Source organism: Entelurus aequoreus, linkage group LG16, assembly GCF_033978785.1.
Source record: "Entelurus aequoreus isolate RoL-2023_Sb linkage group LG16, RoL_Eaeq_v1.1, whole genome shotgun sequence".
Lineage (NCBI taxonomy): Eukaryota > Metazoa > Chordata > Actinopteri > Syngnathiformes > Syngnathidae > Entelurus > Entelurus aequoreus.
In genome coordinates this window covers 40,491,910-40,510,575 of record NC_084746.1, presented here as the reverse complement: position 1 = coordinate 40,510,575, position 18,666 = coordinate 40,491,910, and the positions used below count along the sequence as shown (strand labels likewise).

The following is an 18,666-nucleotide window of genomic DNA, read 5'->3' as shown; positions in this document are numbered from 1 at the left end:
ACAGAAAGCAACAACCCTTTTGTGTAAATGAGTGTGAATGAGTGTAAATGGGGGAGGGAGGTTTTTTGGGTTGGTGCACTAATTGTAAGTGTATCTTGAGTTTTTTATGTTTATTTAATTAAAACAATAAAAATAAAAACCCTATACCAATAATAAAAAAACGATATCGATATTTTCCAATATTACATTTTAAAGCATTTATCGGCCGATAATATCGGACATCTCTAATCTTTATTAAATGAATGCACCGCATATGCCACGACTTAAATCTTACTCCTCCCACTCACTTTGCACCAATTTGGAATATTAACACGCAATCTCTATTTGTAAATCGTGTCAAACCAGAGCTGCAAATCAAAATAATACGGAAGTACTCTAAATTTGTGCAGGTGTATGAGGAGCTGCTTTTATTTTGAAAGGTCAGGGTGGATGTTATATGTGTGTTTGTTTTTTGTTTTTTGCCTAAAACATCTATAATATTGCTGTAACACATCAGCTTAAATGTCAGGGTGGATGTTATATTATATGTGTGTTTTTTTGTGTGTGTGCCTAAAACGTCTATAATGTTGCTGTAACACATCACCTTAAAGGTACGCCACAAAACCAGATTATTACGTACAAGAGTCGCTTTCCACTTCCGGTATAATCTTGCCAACTCTCCCACGGATTTCCCCAACACCCTCCTTTAGGATGCAAACTTTGCTTCGAGCTATGATATAAAACAATCCACCTTAAATGTGGGTGAGAGGTTGTTGTTGTTGTTGTAGATTTGCATTAATTCGAACACAAACACGAGTGTTCATAAGGACGTGACAGCAGATCTCGCGAGAGTGCGGCGTTGACGCGAAAGCCTCTACTACGTCTCACCTTGAATATGTACAAATAAGTACAAATGTCATTTTATTACACGTTTTGTCAAATCACTTGTACTGCGTTAACTTCACATATATGACACGTCCTTAGGTCAAAGGTGTATTAAGACCGACCGGAAAAGACTGTCACGTGATACAGACACCGGAAGTAACTATTCTTGGCGCCTTTGTTGATAATTAGCAAAACTACCATCATGCATGGATTTTTGGTTGCGTCTAGTTATTGTTGCTTTTGGATGTGTCAAATTAAATATTCAATTTAATTACAGTTATGCTTTAATTGATAATATATAACTACTGGATACAATGTGGAGATGCTCTTTAATACACATTTTAATATGTTTGAGGGACTACTCAATGTTTTCTTCTACAGTTGTTGACATTTTCTTCCCCCCCATCTTACAGTTGTGTGTGAGTAATAATGGTTGTTTCCACAAGTGGGTGTGGTAGTTGGCACTCTTTGTTTCCTGGCAATTAACCTACTCACTTCTCCACAGGAGTTGCCTGGAGGAAGGGTCACTTAAGGTAAAGCTGAACATATTATTGTTAAGCATTATCTTCAAATGTAACGCTTCCCACTAAATTACTTATGTTTTTTCTTCCAAACCCGGATCACGGCGCACCTCCAGGTAGAGCAAGACCACCTATTTCCGACAGATCCAAGGGCACAAAGGTATAGTGGACAAAGTCATACAATTTGGTCTTTAACCAACTACCAGTTGGTAGTTTCATGGGTCTAAGTTGCATATGTTTAATAATAATAATAATAAACTTTATTTACAAGTCGCCACCTCATCGCAGGGCCAACACAGATAGACAGACAACATTCACACTCACATTCACACACTAGGGCCAAATATTTCTTACTTTTTATTATTAATTTAAATCAACTCAGATGTCTATTTATCCATTTTTTTTATACTAATTGTTAGGGGTGTGGGAAAAAATCGATTCGAATTCTAATCGCGATTCTCACGTTGTGCGATTCAGAATCGATTCTCATTTTTTTTAAATCCATTTTTTTATTTTATTTTATTTTTTAAATTTTTATTTTTATTTTTATTTTTTTTTTATTAATCAATCCAACAAAACAATACACAGCAATACCATAACAATGCAATCCGATTCCAAAACCAAACCCGACCCAACAACACTCAGAACTGCAATAAACAGAGCAATTGAGAGGACACGACAGAACAAACCAAAAGTAGTGAAACAAAAATGAATATTATCAACAACAGTATCAATATTAGTTACAATTTCCACATAGCAGTGATTAAAAATCCCTCATTGACATTATCATTAGACATTTATTAAAAAAAAAGAACAATAGTGTCACAGTGGCTTACACTTGCATCGCATCTCATAAGCTTGACAACACACTGTGTCCAATATTTTCACAAAGATAAAATAAGTCATGTTTTTGGTTCATTTAATAGTTAAAACAAATGTACATTATTGCAATCAGTTGATAAAACATTGTCCTTTACAATTATAAAAGCTTTTTACAAAAATCTACTACTCTGCTTGCATGTCAGCAGACTGGGGTAGATCTTGCTGAAATCCTCTGTATTGAATGAATAGAGAATCGTTTTGAATCGGGAAAAAAACGTTTTTGAATCGAGAATCGTGTTGAATTGAAAAAAAAAAAATCGATTTTGAATCGAATCGTGACCCCAAGAATCGATATTGAATCGAATCTTGGGACAACCAAAGATTCACAGCCCTGCTAATTGTCCTCATTTGGGCCGCATTAGGTAAGCTGGAGCTATCTTCAAGTGGGAGGCGGGGTACACCCTCGACTGGTCACCATCCAATCACAGCTTGGATGTCAGGGTGTACCCCGCCTACCGCCCGAATGCAACTGAGATAGGCTCCAGCACCCCCCGCGACCCCGAAAGGGACAAGCGGTAGAAAATGGATGGATGGATGGATGTATAGCACCTTTCATACAAGAATTGCAGCTCAAAGTGCTTCACAGCAGTAAAAGACATGATTAAGTAAAGACATGGTAAAAACAAGTGTAGAAAATAAATGGAAAATAAAGATAAAAGCAAAGTAGAAAACAAAAGGATCAGACAATAATAGTTACAATCATCACAGTGTGGAACAAGAAAGTAATGTAGGAAATAAAAGGCTAAAAGTAATGCAGAGTAAAATATAGGGATCACTGTGAGCCGTAGGTCTCATTCACAGTACAATATTCACAGTATGGATGCAGAGAATAAGATATAGTGCAATTATATAGGATACAAGTCAGAATAGCATATTACAGTGAACTCAAGGTGCTTACAATAAAAGTAAAAATGTATTACAACCATCCGGTCTGTACCGGTTTGGTGGTACCGCAATGATATAAAATAAAAACAAAGTATGAAGCAGTATGATAAGGCACTGCCGAAGGTAATGTAGACAGTAATGCAGACAGTGATCCTTGTATAATAAAATACAATGATCCCTGTGAGCCGTAGGTCTCATTTACAGTACAGTAATCACAGCAATGTAGGAAATAAAAGGCACTGAATGGCAGGTTTCATTTACAGTACACTAATCACAGTGTGGATGCAGAAATTTAAGAGCAATGTAGGAAATAAAAGGCTGATGCAGTGTGGGTGCAGCAAGTTTACCACTAGAGGGCGCATGCCACCAAGGCTCCAGATGTAGTAGACTGAGAGTAACAGTATAATAGAAAAGGGAAAACATCTGTGATAATCATTTTTCATAGCAAGCATTCACCTCACCTGGCATGTTGTCCAAGTTATTTGCACAACTAAACATCATCTCCAGACCTTGAAAGCGCTTCGCCTTTGTTTGACTTGTAAGAAAAGGTTGTAGTGAAGGTGAATCATATCCTCCAGCAGACCAATACACGTTCAATAATCTTCACCCTGAAGCTGGTTCCAGTCAAGAGAAACACAAAAACAGCAGGTTGTAACTGCACCACCAACCACACCCAGCCGTGCCCTCAGCATACAGTGAACAAGGCCATTGACTTTTACAAATGTCATATGTCTCCACATTGAGGCACTAAGTCACTGCCATGTGCAGAACAGCAAGACACATTTCAAACATTTATATGTCAGATATAATCATTTGCATTAGGATTTTGGTTCCAATGAAAATGTAAAGTTTCAAAAGCATTTGATATTTATAAATGATTAAAGAATGATAATGAATTAAGATCCATAATTATACATCCTGTATTTTTCATATGTATTTTTTATATTTACAGTATTAAAATCCCACAAAAGAATACTGCACTTTTTTTAATATTTAGAAATTATGTGCTTTTATTTTTGCGTTTGTACACTTTTAGCATAAATATTGCGAGGCAGCTAATTGTTTTCTTGTCAATTTATTAAAACGTGTCCTATGTGATACGTCATTTTTTTAAACTTAATATTACAAATACTATTTCCACTGTTACCCACTAACCTGACACTATGGTTACGCACTACACAATAATACATCAGAACAAAAAACACAGCACTGTATGATAAATAGTGTTCCATCATTTACAACAGGGGTTCTTGACCTTTTGACCCAACTTTTCCGCTACAGAGGGGCCCAGGGCCCATTCAAATATCAACACTGAATTTGTAATATTGCTCTCGATTTTAATCATATTCAATTATTATATCTAACCTACTTAGTTTACAACCTTGTCAAATGATAGGAAGCCACGTGCTGTGCACACCGATTATTTATTTAACACATAAACCTTAGGTTAGGTCAGGCTGATTACAAATACACTGCAAAAGAGGGGACTTATAAAAACTGCTGAAAAATAAATTCACATACAATCACACAATGCTAAAATAAATATTTTAACTAAATTAATAATACATGATAATATGTATGTTTTTGACGTAATTAGAGTGCAAATGAAAATACAGCTTTACCACTTTAGTCATCATTTTTGCACTTAAAAATGACTTTAGCTCCAGACTTCTTCTGTTTGTTGGATATTGTCATTACTGCCACAAGTGGTGGAAAAGTATATTACAACTGAGTACCGTTGGGCCCATATGGACCACAGCTGAGAAACATATTTTTTAGCAGCCCTATGGTTAAAAAACACTGATTTACACTTAATATACAGTATTTATTATCATGCCCCCTGCAGTTCAGAGTAGATATTTAAATTGCATTTGTAACATGTACAAATGGGATAATTTAATCTGAAAGCACCAATTAATATTATTGATACATTATGATATACACCCTTTTTTACATTGTGTGTTTTGAAAATAATCAAGTACACAAAATCAAATGTCAGGTGCAGTCTAATATCGGATTCCGTGATGAATTGTTGAAAATATACAACTATGATGCAGTGTAACTGTACACAACTGCAAATATGTTGCTAAATTAACAACTCCACTTCAAATGTAAGATTATGTAATGACGCATTTTTAATACCAATCTTGTATTTGAACTCCGGTGTTCCTAATCAAATGTTCAGTTTGTGTATTTTGCTGGAAGAAACTTTTGGGGAAACACAACAACAGAGCTACTTCTATTGGAAGAGAGTCCGTTTTTGGAAGGCACTGTTATAAATAAAGAAAAGTGACATCATCTGTTAAATAAGAGTCAGTTTTTAGAAGAGAGTCAAATGAGCCCAAATGTAATGTTGCAGTTAATGGTGAAGGTGTTTAAACCCCATCCTTCTTGTTTGCTTATAGCCCTATCTGTGTATGTGTGTGTTTGCATTTATGTATTTTTTTTTTACTACTCTGGTGTGAAAATATAAATAACTCTGCTGGCACGGCGGTGTGTGTGCGGTGTAATCTGCTCCCAGCAGGCTGGATTCCCACTGAGAGAAAGACAGTATATTGTTCCTGCAGCAGCACAGATAACAACTCATTAGCATACTGAATCATTTGGCTGCAAGAGCCACTCAGCCACCCATCTGCACTGAGCTGATAAACACACGCACACACACACACACACACACACACACACACACACACACACACACACACACACACACACACACACGCACACACACACACACACACACACACACACACACACACACACACACACACACACACACACTCATACAGACACGCACACACTCCTACTCACAAACAAACACACATTGCTCCTATTTTTCAACTCACACACACTCCCCCAATCCCCCTCTTTTGGTGATTTTTCTGCAGGCAGGTAGGGATTAACCATCAGTGGAGCCCCAGCACTCTGCAGGTCTTCAAACACCTGCACGGCTCCCATGCTCTCTGGAAGCAAGGCCAGGTTGTAGAAATACTCTCAAAAAGTGCAGGAAAGATGGCTTTTCCAAACAAACTTGTAATAGTAGTGGGAACTGGCTTTGCACAGCAAAGACACAACAGCGTGCAGTAGAGGCTGTCGAAAAGCACTTTCACAATGGCAGGATATCCTGTAGGTCACTGAGCCACGATGACCTCTACAGGAAGTAGTCACTTGCTAGGAGGAAGTGAGGATTCCAGTGTCCATGGAGGGAGAATCGTGATGTTTTAATTGTCGTATGTAACGCCACTGAGGGTGACATTATGGCCCTGACAGAGAAAAGACAGTAAGGCTCTGTATTAATGTGGTTCTATAGTTTAGAACCGCATCACGCTCGCTTTCTCATATTTCGCCATGCCAGAGGCACCTCTGGTGGACAGCAGGGGTGTCCAAACTTTTTCCAGTAAGGGGCGCATGCAGAAAAATTGGAAGGATGCGAAGGACCACCATAACACATTTAGTATATTAAAGATACAAAACCAATTAGTCAAAGTTTTCGGAACAAAACATATTTTGTATATGTGCCAAACAAATTACTGTAATATATTTTTAGTCATTAATAATTATTTTCTATTAGTTGGTCACAAGATTTAAAATAATACAACTTTTTGTTTTAATATCTAATTTATGTTTGAATTATAATTGATTAAAAATACATAAATTGGGAAACAAATTAAGGAAATGTTATATGATATAATTATATTAGAATAACCATTCACAACAATGAACATTTCATATTTAAACCCCCAAATGTGTATTTTTTCATGTGTGTTGATAGTTTCATATAAAAAAAGTAGCATAAGATAGAGTGCATGTTTTAAAATGAAGATATTTATCTTTCTTATGTGTCTGACATATTAGTCAATCAACATGTAATAATACATATCATTAATAACAAATCAGGGATGTCAATAATTACAAGATAACTCTTAACTCATGAAATCACAAAAAGGTATTGCATTTATCATGTGTACATGCAGAATAATCACACTGTTTGTTTTGACCACACATGCTCCTTTATGTCAGTGCAAAGATGACTTTTCACTTCCAAATACACCTGGACTGGACTTTACATCAACTTGTTATCACCTTTTTAACAAATAAATGACCTGTATTAAATTAAATTATTAAAAAAAAGTTCCTATCTGACATTATGTCAATTAAAAAATGAATTAGTGTCTAAATATTGTGGGTCTTTTTTTAAGTGGATTTAAATCATGCAATTGAGTAATAACCTATGATTCATCCAAATTCAAAAGTGTAATTTATTTTTTTTAAATGATCATGTGACAGCACTATAATTGTAAATTTATTTTATAATATGCTGAGGGCTGACAGAAAACTAGCTGTGGGACACAAATGAGCCCTGGTCCACACTTCACACGTCCCTGGTGGACGGAATCAAGTCCCTTTTCTCCTGTGGGGCGACTCCACTCTAGTCACTATTCACTTTTCCAAAAGCAGCGAATCCACATGCAGGTGTGGAACTCATGGCTGGTCCTTCATCGTTAAAACCATTTTTCATCACTTTAAAAAACAAAACAAAAAAACGTGAGCTTGACAATGTAGGTGGACACTGCAGAGTTACACTCCATGACTATGTTTACACTGCAGAGTTACACTCCATGACTATGTTTACACTGCAGAGTTACACTCCATGACTAAGTTTACACTGCAGAGTTACACTCCAAAACTGTTTACACTGAAGAGTTACACTCCATGACTAAGTTTACACTGCAGAGTTACACTCCAAAACTGTTTACACTGAAGAGTTACATTCCATGACTAAATTTACAATGCAGTTACACTCCATGACTACGTTTACACTGCAGAGTTACACTCCATAACTAAGTTTACACTGCAGAGTTACACTCCAGGACTACGTTTACACTGCAGAGATACACTCCATGACTAAGTTTGCACTGCAGACTTACACCCCATGACTAAGTTTACACTGCAGTTACACTCCAAGACTACGTTTACACTGCTGAGTTACACTCCATGACTAAGTTTGCACTGCAGACTTACACCCCATGACTAAGTTTACACTGCAGTTACACTCCAAGACTAAGTTTACACTGCAGAGTTACACTCCAGGACTACTTTTACACTGCAGTTACACACCATGACTAAGTTTACATTGCAGAGTTACACTTCATGACTAAGTTTACACTGCAGAGTTACACTCCAAAACTATGTTTACACTGCAGAGTTACACTCCATGACTAAGTTTACACTCCAGAGTTACACTCCAAAACTATGTTTACACTGCAGAGTTACACTCCATGACTAAGTTGACACTGCAGAGTTACACTCCATGACTAAGTTGACTCTGCAGAGTTACACTCCATGACTGAGTTTACACTGCAGAGTTACACTCCATGACTATGTTTACACTGCAGAGTTACACTCCATGACTAAGTTTACACTGCAGAGTTACACTCCAAAACTGTTTACACTACAGAGTTACACTCCATGACTAAGTTTACAATGCAGTTACACTCCATGACTATGTTTACACTGCAGAGTTACACTCCATAACTAAGTTTACACTGCAGAGTTACACTCCAGGACTACGTTTACACTGCAGAGATACACTCCATGACTAAGTTTGCACTGCAGACTTACACCCCATGACTAAGTTTACACTGCAGTTACACTCCAAGACTACGTTTACACTGCTGAGTTACACTCCATGACTAAGTTTGCACTGCAGACTTACACCCCATGACTAAGTTTACATTGCAGTTACACTCCAAGACTACGTTTACACTGCAGAGTTACACTCCATGACTACTTTTACACTGCAGTTACACACCATGACTAAGTTTACACTGCAGAGTTACACTCCATGACTAAGTTTACACTGCAGAGTTACACTCCAAAACTATGTTTACACTGCAGAGTTACACTCCATGACTAAGTTTACACTGCAGAGTTACACTCCAAAACTATGTTTACACTGCAGAGTTACACTCCATGACTAAGTTGACACTGCAGAGTTACACTCCACGACTAAGTTGACTCTGCAGAGTTACACTCCATGACTAAGTTTACACTGCAGAGTTACACTCCATGACTATGTTTACACTGCAGAGTTACACTCCATGACTAAGTTTACACTGCAGAGTTACACTCCAAAACTATCTTTACACTGCAGAGTTACACTCCATGACTAAGTTGACACTGCAGAGTTACACTCCATGACTAAGTTGACTCTGCAGAGTTACACTCCATGACTGAGTTTACACTGCAGAGTTACACTCCATGACTATGTTTACACTGCAGAGTTACACTCCATGACTAAGTTTACACTGCAGAGTTACACTCCAAAACTGTTTACACTGCAGAGTTACACTCCATGACTAAGTTTACAATGCAGTTACACTCCATGACTACGTTTACACTGCAGAGTTACACTCCATAACTAAGTTTACACTGCAGAGTTACACTCCAGGACTACGTTCACACTGCAGAGATACACTCCATGACTAAGTTTGCACTGCAGACTTACACCCCATGACTAAGTTTACACTGCAGTTACACTCCAAGACTACGTTTACACTGCTGAGTTACACTCCATGACTAAGTTTGCACTGCAGACTTACACCCCATGACTAAGTTTACATTGCAGTTACACTCCAAGACTACGTTTACACTGCAGAGTTACACTCCATGACTACTTTTACACTGCAGTTACACACCATGACTAAGTTTACACTGCAGAGTTACACTCCATGACTAAGTTTACACTGCAGAGTTACACCCCAAAACTATGTTTACACTGCAGAGTTACACTCCATGACTAAGTTTACACTGCAGAGTTACACTCCAAAACTATGTTTACACTGCAGAGTTACACTCCATGACTAAGTTGACACTGCAGAGTTACACCCCATGACTAAGTTGACTCTGCAGAGTTACACTCCATGACTAAGTTTACACTTCAGAGTTACACTCCATGACTATGTTTACACTGCAGAGTTACACTCCATGACTAAGTTTACACTGCAGAGTTACACTCCAAAACTGTTTACACTGCAGAGTTACACTCCATGACTAAGTTTACACTGCAGAGTTACACCCCAAAACTACGTTTACACTGCAGAGTTACACTCTATGACTAAGTTTACACTGCAGAGTTACACTCCAAAACTACGTTTACACTGCAGTTACATTCCATGACTAAGTTTACACTGCAGAGTTACACTCCATGACTGTTTACACTGCAGAGTTACACTCTATGACTAAGTTTACACTGCAGAGTTAAACTCCAAAACTACGTTTACACTGCAGAGTTACACTCTATGACTAAGTTTACACTGCAGAGTTACACTCCATGACTAAGACTGCAGTGTAAACAGGCACAGGCCCCAATTTGGCCTCGACGTCACTTGCAAGCACACTTCCATAAAGTAAAAACAAAGGAAGTTGACCAGGAGGAAGGCGCTACTATTACAAAATAAAATAAAAGTCGCAACACCTTTAAAATGATAGTTTTTTAGGTGAAAGTAAAGTAATATAAAGTATGAATGGATGTATATAGTGTAATATATGTAATCTTTTTATGTCTGTTAAGAACACGGACATCTAAGTGAGATTTATTTTTCAACTCACATGTAAACAAATGAGCCACAGCATCAATTCCGGTCCTTCAACAATCGCTATTTCTTCCGAATCAAAATATATATTCATACATTACATATAGACTATTATTTGTGCACTATTGACAAGTGATTCATCGAAAAATGTGGTGGTTTTAAATAGACTTTGCTCGCTGAAACCGGGTGTAGTGATGAAATATCCACTTCCACTGGTGACTGCGTCCTTCCACAAGTGACGTAGCTCACATTTGAAAAGATCAGATTCCAATAGGATTTAGGACTACTTCCTGATGTGGCCTGAATCTGTTGCCAAAAGATCACATTTGAAGCACTTTGGAGCTTTAGATCTGTGTCACTTAAGAGCAAACATCTGTTTGGTATGCAGTATAAACGGGGCCTAACAGGCCCTTTTCCACCGCAGGAACTTTTCCAGGAACTTTCCCATTTACCCGGGTGAATAAGGTTCCTCCTGTGTTCCCACCAAAAACTATCCGGATAGATTTAGTTCTTTTTTTAGTTCCTGCCAGCAAAGTGGGATTTTTTGAAGGTTCCTGGAAACTTCTCAGGGCCGGGCTGTGCTCTTGAAGGCTGATTGGTTGAATACAGTTGGGGGCGTTCCTAAAACTTATTTTGAACCACCATCACAGAGTACACTAGATGACTTGTTTATTTCCCATTTATTGTGTACTCCTATTACAAAAAACTTGACAACGGAGAGAAAGAAGAATAAAAATAACTTTCGTCTTGCAGGAACTTTTGTGGGACATCTTTGTGCTGAAGAACGCTGATCAGTGGAACCATCTTGCAGAGTTTTCACTCAGCAGTAGTCTTTCAACTAGATGCAGTTTATTGGTGTTTATTATTTTTACAAACTTCATTTCAATACGCCAAGTTACAAGAAGTGGACGGACTCTTTTAAACGTATTTACGGAGGAGAATGAAGTATTCAGCCGGACTCGAAGCAACGACCTCAGCTGCTTACGACTCTAACTTTGTTGGAGAAATGTGAAATAAAGGAAGCAGAACACGAGTGGAAGGTAAATAACATCAAATATTAACTATTTATTTTATTACATGTTGTAAAAGTAGTCAGTGACACTCCATATGTGTCGTTATTAGCCTCAACCCCAGTGAACAGAATGCTAATGCTAACAAGCTAACGCTAAAGTTGATGTGTTTGTGTCGCCGTGAGATGAACACTGACCTTTCATATTTATATATTGTTATTTACAGATAAACACTGACATTTATTATTGATATATTGTTATTTACTGATAAACACTGACATTTATTATTTCTATATTGTTATTTACAGATAAACACTGACATTTATTATTTATATATTGTTATTTACAGATAAACACTGACATTTATTATTTATATATTGTTATTTACAGATAAACACTGACATTTATTATTGATATATTATTTACAGATAAACACTGACATTTATTGTTTATATATTATTTTCAGATAAACACTGACATTTATTATTTATATATTATTTACAGATAAACACTGACATTTATAAACGCTGACATTTATTATTGATATATTGTTATTCACAGATAGACACTGACGTGTTATTTACAGTATATACAGTATTGTTATTTACAGATAAACACTGATCTTTATTATTGATATATTGTTATTTACAGATAAACACTGACGTGTTATTTATATATTGTTATTTACAGATAAACACTGATGTGTTATTGATATATTGTTATTTACAGATAAACACTGACATGTATTATTTATATATTGTTATTTACAGATAAACACTGACATGTATTATTTATATATTGTTATTTACAGATAAACACTGACATGTGTTATTTATATATTGTTATTTACAGCTGAATAGGACCACAAGGACTCACCTGACCCTCATGAATTCATCATTTACTGAGATGACGACTCTGTTGGACATTGCGGACAAAAGCCTCACTTTTTATAAACAATTTACAAAACATTGTTTTGAATATGATTGCTTGGTATTTCAATTAGGTACTTTTTAGTAAACAAACTGTGACCTAATATTGTGCTTATTGACATGGTGTCAGTGTAGATCAAATCTAGTAAACCACTCCTCCATACGTCATCAGTCTGAGTTGTATAAACTCCCTGAAGTGGGAAAAGTGGTGGAAACACTTCTACAGGAACCTCTTGTTCCTAAAGTTCCTGAACTTTTAGTGGAAAAGGGCCACCTTACTGCACCTTTTTTGCTGCCCTTAATCTCCTTTTGAATAAAATTATCTTTATCCAATGCACAGTAGCTACTTGGCTTTCCACACTGTTACCAATCACCTGGACTGTGATGATTTTGTGTGGATACACAACATTGTAGCTTTTGTCCGCTTGTGAAAGGATGGAGAGGAGGAGGGCGATCAACAATCACTTGTGAAAGGATGGCGAGGAGGAGGGCGATCAACAATCACCTGTGAAAGGATGGCGAGGAGGAGGGCAATCAACAATCACTTCATTGGAACAAAACATCAGCAGCAAATATCTCACTTAAAGGGCGCCACAGCTTTCCCTTCAGTCTACCCTGTTCACACGTTCATTTCATCTGGTATTGACTATTGCGATTGTCTCTTCACTCTTTTCAACAAGTCAACTAAAGAGACTTCAGACGCTACAAAATGCAGCTGCCAGACTTTAGACCGGTGCACCCAGAACAGTCCATGTCACCCCCTTTTGATCCAGTCTTCATTGGCTTCAAGGCACATTCAGTTGAAGCTTTTAGTTCTGACTTTCCATGCATTGCAGTACATCACTGACTTGTTATGTCCCTACTCTTCAGTTGCATGGTGAGTTCCCTCAGTACATCACTGACTTATTATGCCCCTACTCTTCAGTTGCATGGTGGGGCCCCTCAGTACATCACTGACTTATTATGTCCCTACTCTTCAGTTGCATGGTGGGGCCCCTCAGTACATCACTGACTTATTATGCCCCTACTCTTCAGTTGCATGGTGGAGCCCCTCAGTACATCACTGACTTGTTATGCCCCTACTCTTCAGTTGCATAGTGGGGCCCCTGAGTACATCATTGACTTTTTATGCCCATACTCTCCAGTTCCATGGTGGGGCCCCTCACTATTTTACTGACTTGTTATGCCCCTACTCTTCAGCTGCATTGTGGGGCCCCTCAGTACATCACTGACTTGTTATGTCCCTACTCTTCAGTTGCATAGTGGGGCCCCTCAGTACATCACTGACTGTTTATGCCCCTACTCTTCAGTTGCTGTGATCTTGACTGTGTTGACACTTTTAAGAAACATTTTAGTTAATGCACCTTTTAACTACCATTTTTAATCCCCTTTGTATTCCTTTTATGATGTTGTTGATTTAATTGAATTGTTGTTTTACTTCACCTATGTTTTGTACAGCGCTTTGTCATTTGATCTGTGCAATGCGCTTTATAAATAAAATGTACTTACTCACTTCCCCTACGCTCATCCAATGCCGAGTCAGGACACGTTCAATGACTCTCATACTGTGGGGAAATACAACTGTAAAGCAGGAGTGAACAAAGAGTATTTTCAAAATGTCACTGTTCATTTCCTGTTCACATAAAAAGACATTCATTGCTGTGATGTGCATATTGTCCAGACGGAAAGAATCCAATCACAGACGACCGTCACACATCTGTTCATCCATATAGTGTAGGGCTGTACGGTATACCGGTATTAGTATAGTACCGCGATACTAATGAATAATTTTCCGTACTATATCACCTCTGAAACGTACCGGTCCCGCACAGGGATGATACCAAATGTTTGGTATCATCCAAAACTAATGTAAAGTATCAAACAAGAGAAGAATAAGTGATTATTACATTTTAACAGAAGTGTAGATAGAACATGTTAAAAGAAAAAGTAAGCAGATATTAACAGTACGATGACACAGTATGAACAAGTAGATTAATAATTCATTTTCTACCACTCGTCCCTCATAATGTTGACAAAATAATAGAATGATAAATGACACAATATGTTACTGCATACCTCAGCAGACTAATTAAGAGCCTTTGTTGGTTTACTTACTACTAAAAGACAAGTTGTCTTGTATGTTCACTATTTTATTTAAGGACTTAACTGCAATAATAAACATATGTTTAATGTACCCTAAGATTTTTTGTTAAAATAAAGCCAATAATGCAATTTTTTTGTGGTCCCCTTTATTTAGAAAAGTATCGAAATAATTTTAGTACCTTTACCAAAACATTGGTATCGTTACAACACTAATATAGTGATATAAATATTAGCCAATGACATGCATATCATCTTTTAAAATGGGTTTAGTCTCACAGCTGAACACCTTTTAAGCAAACATTCATGAACATGTTGCCAAGTAACGAGCTTAAAGAAAAATGGGTGGAAAGAGATCTACTGGTGTGCAAAGACCGAGTGGTCACTCATTGGTCAAGTCATTTTAATATTGAATGATCCACAGCTAGAAATAACCAAAATAAAAACAATATTTCAGTAAAATGCTAGCTCACCATGTGGCTGTATGCCTTGGCTCAGTCACTATTTACTCCACAGTCTCCTTTGAAGTCAAATGTGTCTCCTTACAGTTCAGTGACATAAACACGGCCTTGTAGGTTGTTGTTGTTTGTTAGCATGTCTAGTTTCCAATGATGCATACTAAGGCCTACTTTTCTCCGTTTCTGGCATTACTCCTGCAAACTGATGCTGGTAGTGTGTGGCACAGTCCATTGTACACTTTGTATACTACATCACAAGCAACATGTTTCTTTTATTTCAAAAGATTTAAAAATAGTCTGTAATTAGTGGAAAAGTGACGCACATTAGAGTACAGTAGTACCTCAACTTACACGCTTAATTGGTTCTGTGATGTAGCTCTTAACTGAAAACACTTGTATCCCAAATAAACATTAAAATGAATTTAAATCAATTTTGTTGGCACAACAGCACACTTTTAACCTGTCTTTAAAAAAATTAAACAACTTTTAGTCAAGAAATTTTGTATAGAAACAATACAATAGAGTGTACTACTAACAAGTACAGGAGTAATGTAAGAGAGTGGACGTATCTCCTTCCAGCTGCTTCTCCATCTGCAGCGTCCCCATATTTTCATGGATAAATGTCCTCCGTTTGGATATTATTTTAACTTTCTTGGCTGGCGGTAGACACATTTTGCTTCAGTGTGGCGCAGACCTTGCCAAGTTGGCGACATGATCGGTCAAGTTTTGTACAATTCCTTTCTTTAACTCAATGAATATCGTCCACTTCTTCTCAGAAGTGTCCTCCACACTCACGTTCTTCCCTCCCATGCTTGGAAACACAAAGTTGTGTCGATTTCTGGGTGTAAGCTACTGTTTGCTAGTAAAGGCCAGAGGTTTTGGGGCGGATCTTTCGGGGTTCACTGTGACATTTGCTGGAAGCTTGTGACTCCAACTTCAAACATAACAGCTCTTTTTTCAAAACACTCAAGTTGAGGTACCACCGTAGTTTTCCTTCGGTTGGGTTTATTTCATGATCTGACAATAATGTGCACTAACTCTGCGCTAACCTTTAACATTTGGCTTTTTTCTGGCCAAGTATTTTATTTTTAGTGTGCGGTTCTGCATGATACAAGTTAGGATGAAGAGCACATCAGGAAGCATCTTTTATTCAGAGGGTTTTGTATAAAATCCATGGATTTAACATTGGATATATTTATAGATACATCTATCATACAACAAATATGTCATTACCAAATGTACAATGTCCCTTTTACCGCAATGACCATAGTCACCCAATGTACCAATATAGGTTACTAAGTCCTGCTGGGAAAAAGGTAGAACAAACAAAACAGTGAGCGATATTTAACTGCTGCTGGTGTTATGATATTAACACTGTGCGTCTGCGTTGCTGGCAATGAAGGGATGAATTTGTGTACCTTACTAAACTACATATGCATTCCCGTCAAAAGGAACAGACAATGATGTCAAAATGACCTTTGTACACCTGGACAATGTTCTTGTACCTCCCCAAGCAAATACCTTCACCCAGTGAAATCATCAGCTCCTGTGTAGCAGGAGTAAATGGTACCGACCTTTTGACGTACGACACTCGGCTGTCCGTCGCTTTTCAACCCCGACTCCGCTCTGCGTGTAAACCCGTGAAACACACACACACACTAAGGTACACCCTAAACCACACGACATTGTTCTGAGGAAATATAAACTATGTACAATACGTCACCGCAAGAGTACGACAGTGAGTGTGTTCTAGTGAGGACATCCCATTAAATGTTAACATTAGCATCACGCTACATGCACAACCACTTGTGTAAAATCCTACTAAATCCTTTTGAGAACCGCTTGTTTTACATTTTTAGGCCGTATGACTTGACCCCTTTGAATAATTGGCCATACCTCGTTGTAACCAATCATCACTGAGCCCATGTCCACACCAACACGCAGAGGTTCAAAAACGCATATCCAAGGTTAAAACCATCTCCATCCACCCAAGGGTGCTTTCAAAACTGTCCTTAGTCGTTTTGTTTTTGGAGTTCCTATAACCTTTCCAGTCCCCGGGCTATTTTTTGTAGTGTTCCGACATACAGGTACTAGGCACTACGGCCCTCAGATCCTAAAACCATTTTAGCTCCTACTCTGAGGCAGAGTCTAAACTGAGTCCCATAGGAACTCAAATACGGAGGTGTTTGGTGATTGGTTGAACTGACGAGCTACGCCCCTTCTGCTAGCCACAACACAGACCCGCCATTTTTAAACAGTGACAGGAAAAATGGACACTGCCCGCGAAAGATGGACCGACGAGGAGGTCAAAAATCTGCTTGCCGCCTATTCCACAGAGGAGATTCAGCGGGGGTTTGAAGGCTGGCAGCGGAACATTAAAATATTCGGTACATTAAGCGCTCAGTTAGAAATGTCAGGCATTTCCCACACCGCGAAGCAGTGCAGGGAGAAGATGAAGAAAAAATCCAGGACCATAACAACCAGAGTGATGCGAACAGAAAGACAAGCCAATGGTTCGACACTTTGGAGTGATGTACTGAGCTGAGAGTGATGAACGACGAGAACGTCCCGCCTTGACAGGAGCTTGAAGGTGAGTAAACAGTACAGAAAACTTAGCCTGGGTATAGATCTAAGAAATGTTCTAAAAAGTTGTCTGATTAACCTCCCTGGCTTTTATATATAAAGTAGTATATCACGGTCGCAGGCGGATATGTGTCACACAGGTTGTTTTACCAAGCCATGTGCCAGCGTGAAGAGGAAAAGTCCCTATGGGGGAGGCTAGTTCCTATAACTAAACTGGAGTGTGGTAGTTCCTAGAACTGGGTCCCGAGAACTAGTATATGCAAATCCGGCTCATGTCTCCACACAAACGCATACCCCTGCTGTCATGCACCTTCTGTCCAATCAGAAGCCTGGAAAAAAGCAGCAAAGAGCTGACTTGGTAGCATTACACCTACAGTATATTATCTTAACCTTTATTGTGATATACTAGATGTACAATGACATTATCTTTAAAACCAGCCTGCACTTCACAGTCCTGGGAACATTATCAATCTTTTTTTAACCAAGACTCAGAATTATAACGTGTTTAATCAGCAACATGGTGATATGTGCAGTGGAGTCTACATTATTTTTTTTAAATCAGCACACACTAACGAGCCAAGGAAAGCCTTTGGCATGATTAAGTGCCTACAAGCGTACAGACGTGTGTGTGTTGCTGCAAAACGCATTTAATCATGGATATAATGATATAGTACATGTGCGATGAAGTGTATACATAAGTACACACTAACAAGGAGGATGCTACATCATGTTTTTTTTTTAGTTGCTCACGCGCACATAAGGTAATGTTGCACCTTTCTTATAACGCGGCGCAAAAAGTCAAAGTTGTCCCATCAGGTGGAGGTCCGACAGCCTTCGTA

General features: G+C 38.1%; 1 protein-coding gene and 1 long non-coding RNA gene across 5 annotated transcripts in view; one reads left to right on the top strand and one right to left on the bottom strand.

The window, feature by feature from the left end:
• Positions 1-862: 862 nt before the first annotated feature.
• LOC133630956 (uncharacterized) lies at positions 863-14,190 on the top strand. The gene is made up of 4 exons (XR_009821379.1): positions 863-1,283; positions 1,370-1,397; positions 1,502-1,545; positions 13,121-14,190. It is a non-coding gene; the product is annotated as an uncharacterized LOC133630956 (long non-coding RNA).
• Positions 12,318-18,666, bottom strand: part of tal1 (T-cell acute lymphocytic leukemia 1) — a 12,782-nt gene continuing 6,433 nt past the window's right edge. The window contains exons 5-7 of one of the 4 annotated variants that reach the window (XR_009821377.1): positions 14,196-14,251; positions 13,061-13,191; positions 12,318-12,672 (exon numbers count right to left, since the gene is read on the bottom strand). The gene's annotated coding sequence lies outside the window, so the exon portion shown is untranslated. Of the gene's footprint in view, positions 13,192-14,195; positions 14,252-15,016 lie in introns of those variants that run through there. The other 3 variants (XR_009821376.1, XR_009821378.1, XM_062022846.1) reach the window with 3 other exon arrangements.